At 49.8% G+C, this 18,536-nt stretch overlaps 1 long non-coding RNA gene across 2 annotated transcripts; it reads left to right on the plus strand.

Moving 5' to 3' along the window:
* Positions 1 to 39: 39 nt before the first annotated feature.
* On the plus strand, positions 40 to 6,975 carry LOC135305510 (uncharacterized). 2 transcript variants are annotated; one of them, XR_010366641.1, is made up of 10 exons: positions 40 to 111; positions 189 to 1,251; positions 1,328 to 1,355; positions 1,580 to 1,765; positions 1,843 to 2,906; positions 3,007 to 3,048; positions 3,147 to 3,191; positions 3,396 to 3,436; positions 3,518 to 4,715; positions 4,756 to 6,975. It is a non-coding gene; the product is annotated as an uncharacterized LOC135305510 (long non-coding RNA). The 2 variants fall into 2 exon arrangements; XR_010366640.1 differs by having other exon boundaries at positions 3,518 to 6,975.
* Positions 6,976 to 18,536: the final 11,561 nt, after the last annotated feature.

An 18,536-nucleotide genomic window follows, 5' to 3' on the forward strand; every position in this document is an offset into this window, starting at 1 on the left:
ATCACCTTCTCTCCTCTTAACTTAGGCAGACCCTGCGACGACGGCGTCAGCCTCCGAGCGCAGCCGAAGCGTGCGGCATTCATAAGGGACCCAGGCATTGCTAGGGGAATGGTGAGTAGCAGAATTGTTGGGTTTTGGCCGATGTGCTGCCAAGATCAGGCATTGATGCTCTGCTTTCTCAAATGCAGCTGACTAAGAGACAACAGCCCGGTGACAGCAGGAACTTCCCAGACGGCGAGGCGGCCTTCTTTTGCATTTGACACGGATTGGCATCTGCAGATAAGTCGATGGCTATGACCCACAGAGGGGATGATAGTGGGGTGCTGGGTTGGGACTCACAGGGAGGGATTTTTGAGTCTGCTTTGGAGTTGGGGATGTCCAAGAAGTGGCCCCTTAGGCCACACAAAAGCCAAGCGTCACTTTTGATCACAATGCTGAGGTGCTCAGGGCAGAGCAGTCCCGGAGGGTATCGTGTCACTTGTCTATTGTGCGTTCTGTGTGTTTGGCTTTCTCATGTCTTTTACCTTAGCCCTTTGAGGGGCCTATCAGAAACCCTGGCATCATTCTTAGCATCTGCGATCTCTGCATTTCTTGGCCTGGCACCAATGCCACAGGACTTTTGACTCAGGAGCTCAGGCAGGCATCAGAATTGCATTTCTGTTTAGGAGCACCCAGTCAGATGTCTTTGCAGGTCTTGTTCTGAGCTGTATGTACCTTGCAAGGATCCATTATGGCAGACTAGGGCTTGTAAGAATGCAAAGATAGGTAGAGGATGCTGACTGTAGGATTCTCAGACATCCATCTTTGTAGTTCTTGGAATAAACCATTGTCTTAGCAGGTTATTCCTCCAGGGTTCTGGGAGCCTCATCAGCTCGCCATCAGTCTCATCTCGGTCATCTAATCTTGCATTCTCTCAGTCCATGCCGTCATTCTTCTTGCCAAGAGATTCCTGTTGTGTCCCCCTTGTTTGTCATGTCGTGTCCTGTGTCACGGGTGTCTGCACATATTTGTGCCGGAGCTGCTCTGCCCTGCTGCATAGTCTGGTGTAATAGGACAAATCCTGGGGGCTTGAAATTTGTAGTGTGGGGTGTAGTTGGATTATAGATGGGATTTGTAGATGGACACAGGGTGCCTGGAGCAGTGAAATTATCCTGCAGCCCTTTGACATTTGTCCTGACTTTCTTTCAGATGCAGGCAGATAAAATCTGTGGCAGAGCACCCCATCCTGGCTGAGGGGGTTCCTCCGAGCAGGTCAGTCACCGTTTGTCTCTGCAGGGAATGTGTAAATGGTGACTCATACAGCACTGTTCTTTGGTTTTGTTTTTAGGAAGTAAAGCTGGATATCAGCAGTCAAGGTGAGCGGTGACCAGTGGACAGAAGCAGTTGTTATTACTGGGGTCTCAGTTTCTGGTGCAACTCTAAGCCTTCTGTCTTGTTTGTGTGCTTTAGGCAATCCATTTGGAGTAGGCCGAGCCCCCCCACCCCCCAACCGGCCAATGGATCTGGTTTGCTGCTCTTGCAAGCACTGTGAAGGTTTTGCAGGACTCCGCGATGAAGCCCTGAACCTTTCTGTTTAAAGGTGCCATCCGGCTGGCCTTTGGCAGCTGCCGAGGAGTTGCGGTGAGTCAGGGAATAGGGAGGAGGAGCGAGGGTCCGCTCATGTTTCAGCAATGCCACATCTCCCTGTCTCCCCTTAAACGAGGCACACCCTGCCACGATGGCATCGGCCTCCAAGCGTTGCTGAAGCTAACGGCATTAGGAGATGGTGAGTAGCGGAAGAGTTGGGTTTTGGGCAATGTGCTGGTAAGACCATACACCGATGTTTTAATTTCTTTAATGTAGCTGTGAGGCAGCAGCCCAGTGACCGCAAGAACTTCCCAGATGGCAAGGCGGCCTTCTTTTGCACCTGATGCAGATTGGCATCCCCAGATGTCTGAGAGATAAGTCAAGGGCTACGACTTGCCGAGGGGGTGAATGTGGGGTGCTGGGTTGGGACTCACCGGGAGGGGTTTTTGAGTCTGCTTTGGGGCTGAGGCTATCCAAGTAGTGTCCCCTTAGGCCACATAAAGGGAAAGTGTCACTTTTGATCCCAGTGCTGAGGTGCGCAGGGTAGAGCAGTCCCAGTGTGTATCGTGTCACTTGTCTAACGTACCTGGTGTTTATATGTCTCATGTCATGCATCGTCTACCTTAGCCCTTTGAGGGGCCCATCAGAAACCCTGGCATTATTTTTAGCGTCTGTGATCTCTGCATTTCTTGGCCTGGCACAAATGCAGTAGGACTTTTGGCTCAGGAGCTCAGACAGGCATCAGAATTGCATTTCTGTTTAGGAGCTTCCAGTCAGATGTCTTTGCAGGTCTTGGTCTGAGCTGTACGTACTGCTGTGCATCGCAAGGATCCATTATGGCAGATTAGGACTTGTAAGAAGGCCAAGATAGGTAGAGGATTCTGACCGTAGGATTCTCAGATGTCCATCTTTGCACTTCTTTGACAAAATCATTCTCTTAGGAGATACTTCCTCCCTGGTTGTCTGAGCTTCATCACCTCACTGTCAATCTCACCTCAGTCATTTCATTTTCCATTCTCTCGGTCCTTGCAGTCATTCTTCTTGTCAAGAGATAGTAGTCCCTGTTGCGTCCTCATTGTTTGTCCTGTCCCGTGTCACGGGCGTCCGCACACGTTTGTGTCGGAGCTGCTCTGCCCTGCCGCGTAGCCTGGTGTAATAGGACACATCCCGGGGGCTTGGAATTTGTAATGTGGGGTGTAGTTGGATTCTAGATGGTATTCCTAGGTTGACTCTAGGAAGTTGTCTGGAGCTGTGAAGTTATCCTGCTGCCCTTTGAACTTTGTCCTGACTCTGTTTCAGATGCAGACAGATAAAATCCATGGCAGAACTCCCTATCCCAGGTGAGTGGGTTCCCCTGAGCAGGTCAGTCCCTGTTTGTCTCTGCAGGGGGAGTGTAAATGGTGACTCTGTTACAGCATTGTTCTTTTTGTTTATTTTTAGGAAGTAAAGCCATCTAGCAGCAGTCAAGGCAAAGTGGTCGAGGTGAGGAGTGACCAGTGGACAGAAGCACTTGCTATTGCTGGGGTCTCAATTTCTGGTGCAACTCTAAGCATCCACTGTTTTTTGTTGGTTTTTTTTAGGCAGTCCACTTTCAGTCCATGCCAGCTGAGGATGCCCGATGCCAGGTGGGTGCAAGCTTATGGTGTATTTTTCAGGTTAGGGAGGTTAGGCAAAGAAACAAAGCAAGAGCATGCTTTTTTGCTTTGTTTCTTTGCCGGTTCCATCACTGCCAAGGAACAGGTGTGAGGGGGTGAGTCTGTTTAGGCAGGGTGACTCATAGGCGAGCGTTATGCAGAAGCATGCTAAGCGTGTACCTTTTCGTTTTGCAGGTACCTTCCAGGCAGACTCTGGAGTCAAATCAAGATTTGAGGTGAGCCGGGGCAGTGGTGTGGAGGAGTCCCGGGGATTATTGTTTTTGAGGGCAATAGTCACATTTTCTGTTTTGTCTTAGGTACCGCGAGGAGCTTCGTAGGCAAAGTTTGGAGAGAGCGCCACCGAAGCACACGAGACCGTCTCAACGTCCACGTCCCACCGGGGATGGATTTTGTCAGCTCGTCATCCAAAAGCTAAGTGTCGGGGTCCATAGTTGGGAGAAGGGGAAAAACCTTTACTATCACAGGAGGCCATGTGATGTTAGCTTAGCGGAGCAATCTGTAGCGGAACAGGTCCCTCGGATGTAAAGGGAGAGGGTTTCTCCTCGGCCTCACCAGAGCCTTTGCCGGGCAGGGCAGTTCCGACCAGTCTCCACGTTCTCGCGAACTTTGCGTCGTCAGCCTCCTTCGACCCTCGACATCGTCGTGGATCTTTCTCCCGAGGAGCTCGCCTTCGGGTCCGGAGCTATAGCCACCATCACCCGGCAGTCTTTGCTTCCTTCTCTAGGCCCACCGAGCCTCTCGAGCATCCTCTTAACTGCTTTGGCACTAACTTCTTTTAAGGAGTTGCATTTCATCGTCACACGCTATTGCCATAGGACTCGCTTTACTTTGGCATCTTTGGCCTCTGGCTCATCTTGCGCTAGGAATCTTGAGTCCATAAGGTGAAACTGCTAGGCAGTTTCCACCCGTGTCTGTGTTATGTCACCTGTGTCTGTGTTACGTTGTCTACGTTACGGTGTCTGCGTTATGTAGTCTGTGTCCATCGTCTTCCGTGTCGTAGGCCTTTGTTACATCTCGACGCCATATCGGCCTCATTCCGTGCCGTATCGGCCATATTTTACTCGCGTTCCTTCCCGGACATCGCTTATTCTGCCATCTCTCTTTTGAGACACAAAGAAGTACACAAGAGGTTCTCATCAGTCTTCCGTCTCAGCTGCGGTAGTGCCTTTTTCTTCCTGTGCTATTCTCTTGGGCTTCTATAGGGAGTGTCTTACACCCTCCTCATGTGACTGCCATAGTTCTGTAGGTTCCATCTTCTCAAAGGGTACGGTGCTCAAGAATTAATCTTCCAGAGAGTTATCCGAAGTCCTGGTTTACATTGTATGTGCTTATGTTGTATGTACCTATGTTGGCTTATATTGTATGTAATTATATTGTATGAATCTATGTTGGCTTATATTGTATGTAATTATATTGTATGAATCTATGTTGGCTTATATTGTATGTGCTTATATTGTATGAATCTGTTGGCATATATTTGCATGTACTTGTATGGTATGTAATTCTGTTGGCTTATATTGTGCGTACTTGTAAGGTATGTAATTCTGTTGGCTCATATTGTGCGTATTTATATTGCGCCACTTACGGTCGGAGCTGCCCTGCCCTGGCACGTAGTCACAGTTAGGTAGAACAGTTATAAAAACTTTACCATTCATCTATCTTCTATGGGATTTTGGGTAGAAAACTTAGGGGCCCGGAGCAGGGACAAGTCCTAGCCGTCAGCCACTCGTTGACCACCTCCCGTTGTCTCACAGGTCCCCGAGGCGACCGATTTTCCTGGAATCTACCATTTGACGTGAAGGAGCGGCAGCCAGATGACGCGTCGAAGCACGTTCAGGGTTTCAAGTAGGGCTGCAGCGAGCGTGTAAGTCGAAGAGCGTGCGAGTCTGCGTGAGTGCGAGCGACCGTCTGCGTCCGCTTGTCTCTGCGTGTGCGAGTGTATGCTGACCAGATCTAACCTTGTGTGTGTGACGTTTGCCTTTCAGGTTTTTCAACACATTTTAGAATTTAGAATAAAAAATCCCCAGCCGGGGGTTTTTATTTTCCCCCCCCGGCTGGGTTTTTTTTCCCTCGGTCCCGGCCGGTCCGCGAGGCGACGTTCATCGCCAAAGTTTGGGGGCGGACCGTCCCGGGACCGGGGTTTTTGTCAGGCAGGAGGATTTTTTTGGAGGCTCCCGGGAACCACGTTCCCGAGGAGCGGCACGAATGCGTGCCGGGGGTCAGCAGGGCGGTTGAGGTGCGAGCGAGGGTGGGTTTGTGTGTAAGCTGAAGGAGAGCTGTGGGTGTGTGTGTTGATGACTGGTTCTAACCTTGTGTGTATGACTTTTTCCTTTCAGGTTTTTCAACACATTTTAAAATTTAGAATAAAAAATCCCCAGCCGGGGGGGTTTTTTTTTTTTCCCCCCCGGCTGGGTTTTTTTTTCCTCGGTCCCGGCCGGTCAGCGAGGCGACGTTCATCGCCAAAGTTTGGGGGCGGACCGTCCCGGGACCGGGGTTTTTGTCAGGCAGGAGGATTTTTTTGGAGGCTCCCGGGAACCACGTTCCCGAGGAGCGGCACGAATGCGTGCCGGGGGTCAGCAGGGCGGTTGAGGTGCGAGCGAGGGTGGGTTTGTGTGTAAGCTGAAGGAGAGCTGTGGGTGCGTGTGTTGATGACTGGTTCTAACCTTGTGTGTATGACTTTTTCCTTTCAGGTTTTTCAACACATTTTAAAATTTAGAATAAAAAATCCCCAGCCGGGGGGGTTTTTTTTTTTTCCCCCCGGCTGGGTTTTTTTTTCCTCGGTCCCGGCCGGTCAGCGAGGCGACGTTCATCGCCAGAGTTTGGGGGCGGACCGTCCCGGGACCGGGGTTTTTGTCAGGCAGGAGGATTTTTTTGGAGGCTCCCGGGAACCACGTTCCCGAGGAGCGGCACGAATGCGTGCCGGGGGTCAGCAGGGCGGTTGAGGTGCAAGCGAGGATGGGTTTGCGTGTAATGTGAAGGAGGTGTTCACAACGGATGTGTGTTGCGTTCTGTGTGCTGCCTTTGTTTTGGGGTTCCTGTAACAATAAATCCAAGTGTAATGAAAGTAGAAACAAGGTTATCATCTTGTGTTAATATGTGTTTGGCTTATGTTTGGTGTTGCCGTGTATTTGCATTTCTGTGTATTGCTCTGTATGTAAATTGGACTTTTACCAGCATGTGTACGGATTGTATGTGTACTTGCATTTGTATACACTCTTTCCCTGTGTTTTGCTCAAGTGTAAATAGGAAAATTCATTCAATAAAGTTGAATCAACCTGAATAAAGATTCCCCCACCCCCCCCCCTTGGCTCCTGTCTTTATTTGGTGTGGTTTAGTAATTTTTTTCCACTGCCCTTCTTCCTTTTACCTGTTGCTTTACTTTTCTGTTGCTAACTTCATTTCTGTCTGTCTCTAACTGTGTGTTTGTTTTTCAGTGCCTGTAGCTCTGTGCTTCTGTAAATGTTTCCCTGCTTTGTTTTCCCTCTGTTTCTGTATTGTACTATTTCTCTCTCACTATTTTTCTTCTCTTTAGCCTTAACTGTAGCTTTTTGTTCTTCTTTTCTACAGTCACTCATTCTTTTCCCCCTTATCTCCCCTTTTTCACTCTTTTTTGGTCTTACTCCTTTTCATTTTCACTTTAACCCTAACCAGTCTTCCTTTTCCCTCTGAGTTGGGTCTTAACTCTCTTGCTCTCTTGTTTTCACTCTTTCTCTCTTCACTCTCTCTTCTTTCACTCCTGTTCTCTCCCTTCTCATTTCACTATTTTCTCTCCACTGACTTCTGTTCTCCCTTCTCTTTTCACTCTCTCCTGTTTCCTCTCTTGTCTTTTCACTCTCTACTGTTTTTACTGTCTCCTGTTATCTCATCTTATTGCACTCTCCTGTCTTGTCCCTCTCCTTTGTTCTTCTCTGTCTTCTCCATCTTCTCCATTTCTCTTCCTTTCTCTCCCTCTCTTTTTCTCTACCTATGTCTCACTCTTTCCTTCTCTCTATTTTCTCTCTACCTTTTAGTTCAATTTTGTCTCTCTTCCTAGATAATAAAAAATAAAAAAGCAGCAGTAGAAACTTTCAGGCTCCCTGGGAGTAAAACAAAAAAGAAATTTTAAATTTAAATCTACTCACTCACTGGGAGCCTGAAAGTTTCTACTGCTGCACCAGACATATAGTTTTTCTTCTTTTTATATATACAGTAGATTGGGGGGCCAGGCCACCCCCCCACCTGTCGGGACCCCAAAACAGTAAACAAGCACCTCAGCATCGGCACCCACAACACCGCTCAAACAATAATCACACACCTACGTACACAAACACAGCACCCCCGTGAACACCAGACCCACCTAGGCGCAAAAAACCCCACCGCGCCGGGCACATCCCGCCAACAGCACTACCACACCGCCCCCTGCCGACGGACATCAGGTACTGCCGCTGCAGCGCCACCTGCTGCCCGCAGCGCGGTTCTGCAAGTACAGCGCCACCTGCCGAGTACTACCGGCAACCACAGGCAGAGCACGCCGCATTACGTCACTGCATCAATACGTGACCTCGCCTCTAGTCACGCCCCGTTACCGCCCCCTAACCCCGCCCCCAGCTAAACCCCGCCCACGACCACGCCCCCAGCGCCTCATGAAAGCCCCCAAGGCATAGGCGTCCACACAGATGCCTGACCGAAATGCCGAAACCCACCCCAGGCTCCAAAAACACTCCCGCACGGCGCCAATCGGTTCACCGAGACCGGAATACCACCGCGAGCAAAACCGCAACGCGAAACACGCAGAAAAAACGACAAAAACCGATAAGCAGGACCCCGGCCCGGAAACCGCCATTTTGTACGGAATCACGTGACCCCTTTAGGGCCGCCATCTTGGCTTCCGTACCACGTGACCGGGTGGCCGCCGCCATATTGACCTCGATCACGTGACGATACGGACGGCGCCATCTTGGCCGCCAACCACGTGGTCATCATGGCGGCCGCCATATTGACGCAATACCACGTGACTACATGGGGGCCGCCATCTTGTACGAACTAGGGTTAGGGTTAGGGTTAGTTTTAGGGTTAGTTTTAGGGTTAGTTTTAGGGTTAGGGTTAGTTTTAGGGTTAGTTTTAGGGTTAGTTTTAGGGTTAGTTTTAGGGTTAGGGTTAGGGTTAGGGTTAGTTTTAGGGTTAGTTTTAGGGTTAGTTTTAGGGTTAGTTTTAGGGTTAGGGTTAGTTTTAGGGTTAGTTTTAGGGTTAGGGTTAGGGTTAGTTTTAGGGTTAGGGTTAGGGTTAGGGTTAGGGTTAGGGTTAGGGTTAGGGTTAGGGTTAGGGTTAGGGTTAGGGTTAGGGTTAGGGTTAGGGTTAGGGTTAGGGTTAGGGTTAGGGTTAGGGTTAGGGTTAGGGTTAGGGTTAGGGTTAGGGTTAGGGTTAGGGTTAGGGTTAGGGTTAGGGTTAGGGTTAGGGTTAGGGTTAGGGTTAGGGTTAGGGTTAGGGTTAGGGTTAGGGTTAGGGTTAGGGTTAGGGTTAGGGTTAGGGTTAGGGTTAGGGTTAGGGTTAGGGTTAGGGTTAGGGTTAGGGTTAGGGTTAGGGTTAGGGTTAGGGTTAGGGTTAGGGTTAGGGTTAGGGTTAGGGTTAGGGTTAGGGTTAGGGTTAGGGTTAGGGTTAGGGTTAGGGTTAGGGTTAGGGTTAGGGTTAGGGTTAGGGTTAGGGTTAGGGTTAGGGTTAGGGTTAGGGTTAGGGTTAGGGTTAGGGTTAGGGTTAGGGTTAGGGTTAGGGTTAGGGTTAGGGTTAGGGTTAGGGTTAGGGTTAGGGTTAGGGTTAGGGTTAGGGTTAGGGTTAGGGTTAGGGTTAGGGTTAGGGTTAGGGTTAGGGTTAGGGTTAGGGTTAGGGTTAGGGTTAGGGTTAGGGTTAGGGTTAGGGTTAGGGTTAGGGTTAGGGTTAGGGTTAGGGTTAGGGTTAGGGTTAGGGTTAGGGTTAGGGTTAGGGTTAGGGTTAGGGTTAGGGTTAGGGTTAGGGTTAGGGTTAGGGTTAGGGTTAGGGTTAGGGTTAGGGTTAGGGTTAGGGTTAGGGTTAGGGTTAGGGTTAGGGTTAGGGTTAGGGTTAGGGTTAGGGTTAGGGTTAGGGTTAGGGTTAGGGTTAGGGTTAGGGTTAGGGTTAGGGTTAGGGTTAGGGTTAGGGTTAGGGTTAGGGTTAGGGTTAGGGTTAGGGTTAGGGTTAGGGTTAGGGTTAGGGTTAGGGTTAGGGTTAGGGTTAGGGTTAGGGTTAGGGTTAGGGTTAGGGTTAGGGTTAGGGTTAGGGTTAGGGTTAGGGTTAGGGTTAGGGTTAGGGTTAGGGTTAGGGTTAGGGTTAGGGTTAGGGTTAGGGTTAGGGTTAGGGTTAGGGTTAGGGTTAGGGTTAGGGTTAGGGTTAGGGTTAGGGTTAGGGTTAGGGTTAGGGTTAGGGTTAGGGTTAGGGTTAGGGTTAGGGTTAGGGTTAGGGTTAGGGTTAGGGTTAGGGTTAGGGTTAGGGTTAGGGTTAGGGTTAGGGTTAGGGTTAGGGTTAGGGTTAGGGTTAGGGTTAGGGTTAGGGTTAGGGTTAGGGTTAGGGTTAGGGTTAGGGTTAGGGTTAGGGTTAGGGTTAGGGTTAGGGTTAGGGTTAGGGTTAGGGTTAGGGTTAGGGTTAGGGTTAGGGTTAGGGTTAGGGTTAGGGTTAGGGTTAGGGTTAGGGTTAGGGTTAGGGTTAGGGTTAGGGTTAGGGTTAGGGTTAGGGTTAGGGTTAGGGTTAGGGTTAGGGTTAGGGTTAGGGTTAGGGTTAGGGTTAGGGTTAGGGTTAGGGTTAGGGTTAGGGTTAGGGTTAGGGTTAGGGTTAGGGTTAGGGTTAGGGTTAGGGTTAGGGTTAGGGTTAGGGTTAGGGTTAGGGTTAGGGTTAGGGTTAGGGTTAGGGTTAGGGTTAGGGTTAGGGTTAGGGTTAGGGTTAGGGTTAGGGTTAGGGTTAGGGTTAGGGTTAGGGTTAGGGTTAGGGTTAGGGTTAGGGTTAGGGTTAGGGTTAGGGTTAGGGTTAGGGTTAGGGTTAGGGTTAGGGTTAGGGTTAGGGTTAGGGTTAGGGTTAGGGTTAGGGTTAGGGTTAGGGTTAGGGTTAGGGTTAGGGTTAGGGTTAGGGTTAGGGTTAGGGTTAGGGTTAGGGTTAGGGTTAGGGTTAGGGTTAGGGTTAGGGTTAGGGTTAGGGTTAGGGTTAGGGTTAGGGTTAGGGTTAGGGTTAGGGTTAGGGTTAGGGTTAGGGTTAGGGTTAGGGTTAGGGTTAGGGTTAGGGTTAGGGTTAGGGTTAGGGTTAGGGTTAGGGTTAGGGTTAGGGTTAGGGTTAGGGTTAGGGTTAGGGTTAGGGTTAGGGTTAGGGTTAGGGTTAGGGTTAGGGTTAGGGTTAGGGTTAGGGTTAGGGTTAGGGTTAGGGTTAGGGTTAGGGTTAGGGTTAGGGTTAGGGTTAGGGTTAGGGTTAGGGTTAGGGTTAGGGTTAGGGTTAGGGTTAGGGTTAGGGTTAGGGTTAGGGTTAGGGTTAGGGTTAGGGTTAGGGTTAGGGTTAGGGTTAGGGTTAGGGTTAGGGTTAGGGTTAGGGTTAGGGTTAGGGTTAGGGTTAGGGTTAGGGTTAGGGTTAGGGTTAGGGTTAGGGTTAGGGTTAGGGTTAGGGTTAGGGTTAGGGTTAGGGTTAGGGTTAGGGTTAGGGTTAGGGTTAGGGTTAGGGTTAGGGTTAGGGTTAGGGTTAGGGTTAGGGTTAGGGTTAGGGTTAGGGTTAGGGTTAGGGTTAGGGTTAGGGTTAGGGTTAGGGTTAGGGTTAGGGTTAGGGTTAGGGTTAGGGTTAGGGTTAGGGTTAGGGTTAGGGTTAGGGTTAGGGTTAGGGTTAGGGTTAGGGTTAGGGTTAGGGTTAGGGTTAGGGTTAGGGTTAGGGTTAGGGTTAGGGTTAGGGTTAGGGTTAGGGTTAGGGTTAGGGTTAGGGTTAGGGTTAGGGTTAGGGTTAGGGTTAGGGTTAGGGTTAGGGTTAGGGTTAGGGTTAGGGTTAGGGTTAGGGTTAGGGTTAGGGTTAGGGTTAGGGTTAGGGTTAGGGTTAGGGTTAGGGTTAGGGTTAGGGTTAGGGTTAGGGTTAGGGTTAGGGTTAGGGTTAGGGTTAGGGTTAGGGTTAGGGTTAGGGTTAGGGTTAGGGTTAGGGTTAGGGTTAGGGTTAGGGTTAGGGTTAGGGTTAGGGTTAGGGTTAGGGTTAGGGTTAGGGTTAGGGTTAGGGTTAGGGTTAGGGTTAGGGTTAGGGTTAGGGTTAGGGTTAGGGTTAGGGTTAGGGTTAGGGTTAGGGTTAGGGTTAGGGTTAGGGTTAGGGTTAGGGTTAGGGTTAGGGTTAGGGTTAGGGTTAGGGTTAGGGTTAGGGTTAGGGTTAGGGTTAGGGTTAGGGTTAGGGTTAGGGTTAGGGTTAGGGTTAGGGTTAGGGTTAGGGTTAGGGTTAGGGTTAGGGTTAGGGTTAGGGTTAGGGTTAGGGTTAGGGTTAGGGTTAGGGTTAGGGTTAGGGTTAGGGTTAGGGTTAGGGTTAGGGTTAGGGTTAGGGTTAGGGTTAGGGTTAGGGTTAGGGTTAGGGTTAGGGTTAGGGTTAGGGTTAGGGTTAGGGTTAGGGTTAGGGTTAGGGTTAGGGTTAGGGTTAGGGTTAGGGTTAGGGTTAGGGTTAGGGTTAGGGTTAGGGTTAGGGTTAGGGTTAGGGTTAGGGTTAGGGTTAGGGTTAGGGTTAGGGTTAGGGTTAGGGTTAGGGTTAGGGTTAGGGTTAGGGTTAGGGTTAGGGTTAGGGTTAGGGTTAGGGTTAGGGTTAGGGTTAGGGTTAGGGTTAGGGTTAGGGTTAGGGTTAGGGTTAGGGTTAGGGTTAGGGTTAGGGTTAGGGTTAGGGTTAGGGTTAGGGTTAGGGTTAGGGTTAGGGTTAGGGTTAGGGTTAGGGTTAGGGTTAGGGTTAGGGTTAGGGTTAGGGTTAGGGTTAGGGTTAGGGTTAGGGTTAGGGTTAGGGTTAGGGTTAGGGTTAGGGTTAGGGTTAGGGTTAGGGTTAGGGTTAGGGTTAGGGTTAGGGTTAGGGTTAGGGTTAGGGTTAGGGTTAGGGTTAGGGTTAGGGTTAGGGTTAGGGTTAGGGTTAGGGTTAGGGTTAGGGTTAGGGTTAGGGTTAGGGTTAGGGTTAGGGTTAGGGTTAGGGTTAGGGTTAGGGTTAGGGTTAGGGTTAGGGTTAGGGTTAGGGTTAGGGTTAGGGTTAGGGTTAGGGTTAGGGTTAGGGTTAGGGTTAGGGTTAGGGTTAGGGTTAGGGTTAGGGTTAGGGTTAGGGTTAGGGTTAGGGTTAGGGTTAGGGTTAGGGTTAGGGTTAGGGTTAGGGTTAGGGTTAGGGTTAGGGTTAGGGTTAGGGTTAGGGTTAGGGTTAGGGTTAGGGTTAGGGTTAGGGTTAGGGTTAGGGTTAGGGTTAGGGTTAGGGTTAGGGTTAGGGTTAGGGTTAGGGTTAGGGTTAGGGTTAGGGTTAGGGTTAGGGTTAGGGTTAGGGTTAGGGTTAGGGTTAGGGTTAGGGTTAGGGTTAGGGTTAGGGTTAGGGTTAGGGTTAGGGTTAGGGTTAGGGTTAGGGTTAGGGTTAGGGTTAGGGTTAGGGTTAGGGTTAGGGTTAGGGTTAGGGTTAGGGTTAGGGTTAGGGTTAGGGTTAGGGTTAGGGTTAGGGTTAGGGTTAGGGTTAGGGTTAGGGTTAGGGTTAGGGTTAGGGTTAGGGTTAGGGTTAGGGTTAGGGTTAGGGTTAGGGTTAGGGTTAGGGTTAGGGTTAGGGTTAGGGTTAGGGTTAGGGTTAGGGTTAGGGTTAGGGTTAGGGTTAGGGTTAGGGTTAGGGTTAGGGTTAGGGTTAGGGTTAGGGTTAGGGTTAGGGTTAGGGTTAGGGTTAGGGTTAGGGTTAGGGTTAGGGTTAGGGTTAGGGTTAGGGTTAGGGTTAGGGTTAGGGTTAGGGTTAGGGTTAGGGTTAGGGTTAGGGTTAGGGTTAGGGTTAGGGTTAGGGTTAGGGTTAGGGTTAGGGTTAGGGTTAGGGTTAGGGTTAGGGTTAGGGTTAGGGTTAGGGTTAGGGTTAGGGTTAGGGTTAGGGTTAGGGTTAGGGTTAGGGTTAGGGTTAGGGTTAGGGTTAGGGTTAGGGTTAGGGTTAGGGTTAGGGTTAGGGTTAGGGTTAGGGTTAGGGTTAGGGTTAGGGTTAGGGTTAGGGTTAGGGTTAGGGTTAGGGTTAGGGTTAGGGTTAGGGTTAGGGTTAGGGTTAGGGTTAGGGTTAGGGTTAGGGTTAGGGTTAGGGTTAGGGTTAGGGTTAGGGTTAGGGTTAGGGTTAGGGTTAGGGTTAGGGTTAGGGTTAGGGTTAGGGTTAGGGTTAGGGTTAGGGTTAGGGTTAGGGTTAGGGTTAGGGTTAGGGTTAGGGTTAGGGTTAGGGTTAGGGTTAGGGTTAGGGTTAGGGTTAGGGTTAGGGTTAGGGTTAGGGTTAGGGTTAGGGTTAGGGTTAGGGTTAGGGTTAGGGTTAGGGTTAGGGTTAGGGTTAGGGTTAGGGTTAGGGTTAGGGTTAGGGTTAGGGTTAGGGTTAGGGTTAGGGTTAGGGTTAGGGTTAGGGTTAGGGTTAGGGTTAGGGTTAGGGTTAGGGTTAGGGTTAGGGTTAGGGTTAGGGTTAGGGTTAGGGTTAGGGTTAGGGTTAGGGTTAGGGTTAGGGTTAGGGTTAGGGTTAGGGTTAGGGTTAGGGTTAGGGTTAGGGTTAGGGTTAGGGTTAGGGTTAGGGTTAGGGTTAGGGTTAGGGTTAGGGTTAGGGTTAGGGTTAGGGTTAGGGTTAGGGTTAGGGTTAGGGTTAGGGTTAGGGTTAGGGTTAGGGTTAGGGTTAGGGTTAGGGTTAGGGTTAGGGTTAGGGTTAGGGTTAGGGTTAGGGTTAGGGTTAGGGTTAGGGTTAGGGTTAGGGTTAGGGTTAGGGTTAGGGTTAGGGTTAGGGTTAGGGTTAGGGTTAGGGTTAGGGTTAGGGTTAGGGTTAGGGTTAGGGTTAGGGTTAGGGTTAGGGTTAGGGTTAGGGTTAGGGTTAGGGTTAGGGTTAGGGTTAGGGTTAGGGTTAGGGTTAGGGTTAGGGTTAGGGTTAGGGTTAGGGTTAGGGTTAGGGTTAGGGTTAGGGTTAGGGTTAGGGTTAGGGTTAGGGTTAGGGTTAGGGTTAGGGTTAGGGTTAGGGTTAGGGTTAGGGTTAGGGTTAGGGTTAGGGTTAGGGTTAGGGTTAGGGTTAGGGTTAGGGTTAGGGTTAGGGTTAGGGTTAGGGTTAGGGTTAGGGTTAGGGTTAGGGTTAGGGTTAGGGTTAGGGTTAGGGTTAGGGTTAGGGTTAGGGTTAGGGTTAGGGTTAGGGTTAGGGTTAGGGTTAGGGTTAGGGTTAGGGTTAGGGTTAGGGTTAGGGTTAGGGTTAGGGTTAGGGTTAGGGTTAGGGTTAGGGTTAGGGTTAGGGTTAGGGTTAGGGTTAGGGTTAGGGTTAGGGTTAGGGTTAGGGTTAGGGTTAGGGTTAGGGTTAGGGTTAGGGTTAGGGTTAGGGTTAGGGTTAGGGTTAGGGTTAGGGTTAGGGTTAGGGTTAGGGTTAGGGTTAGGGTTAGGGTTAGGGTTAGGGTTAGGGTTAGGGTTAGGGTTAGGGTTAGGGTTAGGGTTAGGGTTAGGGTTAGGGTTAGGGTTAGGGTTAGGGTTAGGGTTAGGGTTAGGGTTAGGGTTAGGGTTAGGGTTAGGGTTAGGGTTAGGGTTAGGGTTAGGGTTAGGGTTAGGGTTAGGGTTAGGGTTAGGGTTAGGGTTAGGGTTAGGGTTAGGGTTAGGGTTAGGGTTAGGGTTAGGGTTAGGGTTAGGGTTAGGGTTAGGGTTAGGGTTAGGGTTAGGGTTAGGGTTAGGGTTAGGGTTAGGGTTAGGGTTAGGGTTAGGGTTAGGGTTAGGGTTAGGGTTAGGGTTAGGGTTAGGGTTAGGGTTAGGGTTAGGGTTAGGGTTAGGGTTAGGGTTAGGGTTAGGGTTAGGGTTAGGGTTAGGGTTAGGGTTAGGGTTAGGGTTAGGGTTAGGGTTAGGGTTAGGGTTAGGGTTAGGGTTAGGGTTAGGGTTAGGGTTAGGGTTAGGGTTAGGGTTAGGGTTAGGGTTAGGGTTAGGGTTAGGGTTAGGGTTAGGGTTAGGGTTAGGGTTAGGGTTAGGGTTAGGGTTAGGGTTAGGGTTAGGGTTAGGGTTAGGGTTAGGGTTAGGGTTAGGGTTAGGGTTAGGGTTAGGGTTAGGGTTAGGGTTAGGGTTAGGGTTAGGGTTAGGGTTAGGGTTAGGGTTAGGGTTAGGGTTAGGGTTAGGGTTAGGGTTAGGGTTAGGGTTAGGGTTAGGGTTAGGGTTAGGGTTAGGGTTAGGGTTAGGGTTAGGGTTAGGGTTAGGGTTAGGGTTAGGGTTAGGGTTAGGGTTAGGGTTAGGGTTAGGGTTAGGGTTAGGGTTAGGGTTAGGGTTAGGGTTAGGGTTAGGGTTAGGGTTAGGGTTAGGGTTAGGGTTAGGGTTAGGGTTAGGGTTAGGGTTAGGGTTAGGGTTAGGGTTAGGGTTAGGGTTAGGGTTAGGGTTAGGGTTAGGGTTAGGGTTAGGGTTAGGGTTAGGGTTAGGGTTAGGGTTAGGGTTAGGGTTAGGGTTAGGGTTAGGGTTAGGGTTAGGGTTAGGGTTAGGGTTAGGGTTAGGGTTAGGGTTAGGGTTAGGGTTAGGGTTAGGGTTAGGGTTAGGGTTAGGGTTAGGGTTAGGGTTAGGGTTAGGGTTAGGGTTAGGGTTAGGGTTAGGGTTAGGGTTAGGGTTAGGGTTAGGGTTAGGGTTAGGGTTAGGGTTAGGGTTAGGGTTAGGGTTAGGGTTAGGGTTAGGGTTAGGGTTAGGGTTAGGGTTAGGGTTAGGGTTAGGGTTAGGGTTAGGGTTAGGGTTAGGGTTAGGGTTAGGGTTAGGGTTAGGGTTAGGGTTAGGGTTAGGGTTAGGGTTAGGGTTAGGGTTAGGGTTAGGGTTAGGGTTAGGGTTAGGGTTAGGGTTAGGGTTAGGGTTAGGGTTAGGGTTAGGGTTAGGGTTAGGGTTAGGGTTAGGGTTAGGGTTAGGGTTAGGGTTAGGGTTAGGGTTAGGGTTAGGGTTAGGGTTAGGGTTAGGGTTAGGGTTAGGGTTAGGGTTAGGGTTAGGGTTAGGGTTAGGGTTAGGGTTAGGGTTAGGGTTAGGGTTAGGGTTAGGGTTAGGGTTAGGGTTAGGGTTAGGGTTAGGGTTAGGGTTAGGGTTAGGGTTAGGGTTAGGGTTAGGGTTAGGGTTAGGGTTAGGGTTAGGGTTAGGGTTAGGGTTAGGGTTAGGGTTAGGGTTAGGGTTAGGGTTAGGGTTAGGGTTAGGGTTAGGGTTAGGGTTAGGGTTAGGGTTAGGGTTAGGGTTAGGGTTAGGGTTAGGGTTAGGGTTAGGGTTAGGGTTAGGGTTAGGGTTAGGGTTAGGGTTAGGGTTAGGGTTAGGGTTAGGGTTAGGGTTAGGGTTAGGGTTAGGGTTAGGGTTAGGGTTAGGGTTAGGGTTAGGGTTAGGGTTAGGGTTAGGGTTAGGGTTAGGGTTAGGGTTAGGGTTAGGGTTAGGGTTAGGGTTAGGGTTAGGGTTAGGGTTAGGGTTAGGGTTAGGGTTAGGGTTAGGGTTAGGGTTAGGGTTAGGGTTAGGGTTAGGGTTAGGGTTAGGGTTAGGGTTAGGGTTAGGGTTAGGGTTAGGGTTAGGGTTAGGGTTAGGGTTAGGGTTAGGGTTAGGGTTAGGGTTAGGGTTAGGGTTAGGGTTAGGGTTAGGGTTAGGGTTAGGGTTAGGGTTAGGGTTAGGGTTAGGGTTAGGGTTAGGGTTAGGGTTAGGGTTAGGGTTAGGGTTAGGGTTAGGGTTAGGGTTAGGGTTAGGGTTAGGGTTAGGGTTAGGGTTAGGGTTAGGGTTAGGGTTAGGGTTAGGGTTAGGGTTAGGGTTAGGGTTAGGGTTAGGGTTAGGGTTAGGGTTAGGGTTAGGGTTAGGGTTAGGGTTAGGGTTAGGGTTAGGGTTAGGGTTAGGGTTAGGGTTAGGGTTAGGGTTAGGGTTAGGGTTAGGGTTAGGGTTAGGGTTAGGGTTAGGGTTAGGGTTAGGGTTAGGGTTAGGGTTAGGGTTAGGGTTAGGGTTAGGGTTAGGGTTAGGGTTAGGGTTAGGGTTAGGGTTAGGGTTAGGGTTAGGGTTAGGGTTAGGGTTAGGGTTAGGGTTAGGGTTAGGGTTAGGGTTAGGGTTAGGGTTAGGGTTAGGGTTAGGGTTAGGGTTAGGGTTAGGGTTAGGGTTAGGGTTAGGGTTAGGGTTAGGGTTAGGGTTAGGGTTAGGGTTAGGGTTAGGGTTAGGGTTAGGGTTAGGGTTAGGGTTAGGGTTAGGGTTAGGGTTAGGGTTAGGGTTAGGGTTAGGGTTAGGGTTAGGGTTAGGGTTAGGGTTAGGGTTAGGGTTAGGGTTAGGGTTAGGGTTAGGGTTAGGGTTAGGGTTAGGGTTAGGGTTAGGGTTAGGGTTAGGGTTAGGGTTAGGGTTAGGGTTAGGGTTAGGGTTAGGGTTAGGGTTAGGGTTAGGGTTAGGGTTAGGGTTAGGGTTAGGGTTAGGGTTAGGGTTAGGGTTAGGGTTAGGGTTAGGGTTAGGGTTAGGGTTAGGGTTAGGGTTAGGGTTAGGGTTAGGGTTAGGGTTAGGGTTAGGGTTAGGGTTAGGGTTAGGGTTAGGGTTAGGGTTAGGGTTAGGGTTAGGGTTAGGGTTAGGGTTAGGGTTAGGGTTAGGGTTAGGGTTAGGGTTAGGGTTAGGGTTAGGGTTAGGGTTAGGGTTAGGGTTAGGGTTAGGGTTAGGGTTAGGGTTAGGGTTAGGGTTAGGGTTAGGGTTAGGGTTAGGGTTAGGGTTAGGGTTAGGGTTAGGGTTAGGGTTAGGGTTAGGGTTAGGGTTAGGGTTAGGGTTAGGGTTAGGGTTAGGGTTAGGGTTAGGGTTAGGGTTAGGGTTAGGGTTAGGGTTAGGGTTAGGGTTAGGGTTAGGGTTAGGGTTAGGGTTAGGGTTAGGGTTAGGGTTAGGGTTAGGGTTAGGGTTAGGGTTAGGGTTAGGGTTAGGGTTAGGGTTAGGGTTAGGGTTAGGGTTAGGGTTAGGGTTAGGGTTAGGGTTAGGGTTAGGGTTAGGGTTAGGGTTAGGGTTAGGGTTAGGGTTAGGGTTAGGGTTAGGGTTAGGGTTAGGGTTAGGGTTAGGGTTAGGGTTAGGGTTAGGGTTAGGGTTAGGGTTAGGGTTAGGGTTAGGGTTAGGGTTAGGGTTAGGGTTAGGGTTAGGGTTAGGGTTAGGGTTAGGGTTAGGGTTAGGGTTAGGGTTAGGGTTAGGGTTAGGGTTAGGGTTA

The sequence above is a fragment of the Passer domesticus genome, chromosome 7 (genome assembly GCF_036417665.1).
Source record: "Passer domesticus isolate bPasDom1 chromosome 7, bPasDom1.hap1, whole genome shotgun sequence".
In the NCBI taxonomy this organism is placed as follows: domain Eukaryota; kingdom Metazoa; phylum Chordata; class Aves; order Passeriformes; family Passeridae; genus Passer; species Passer domesticus.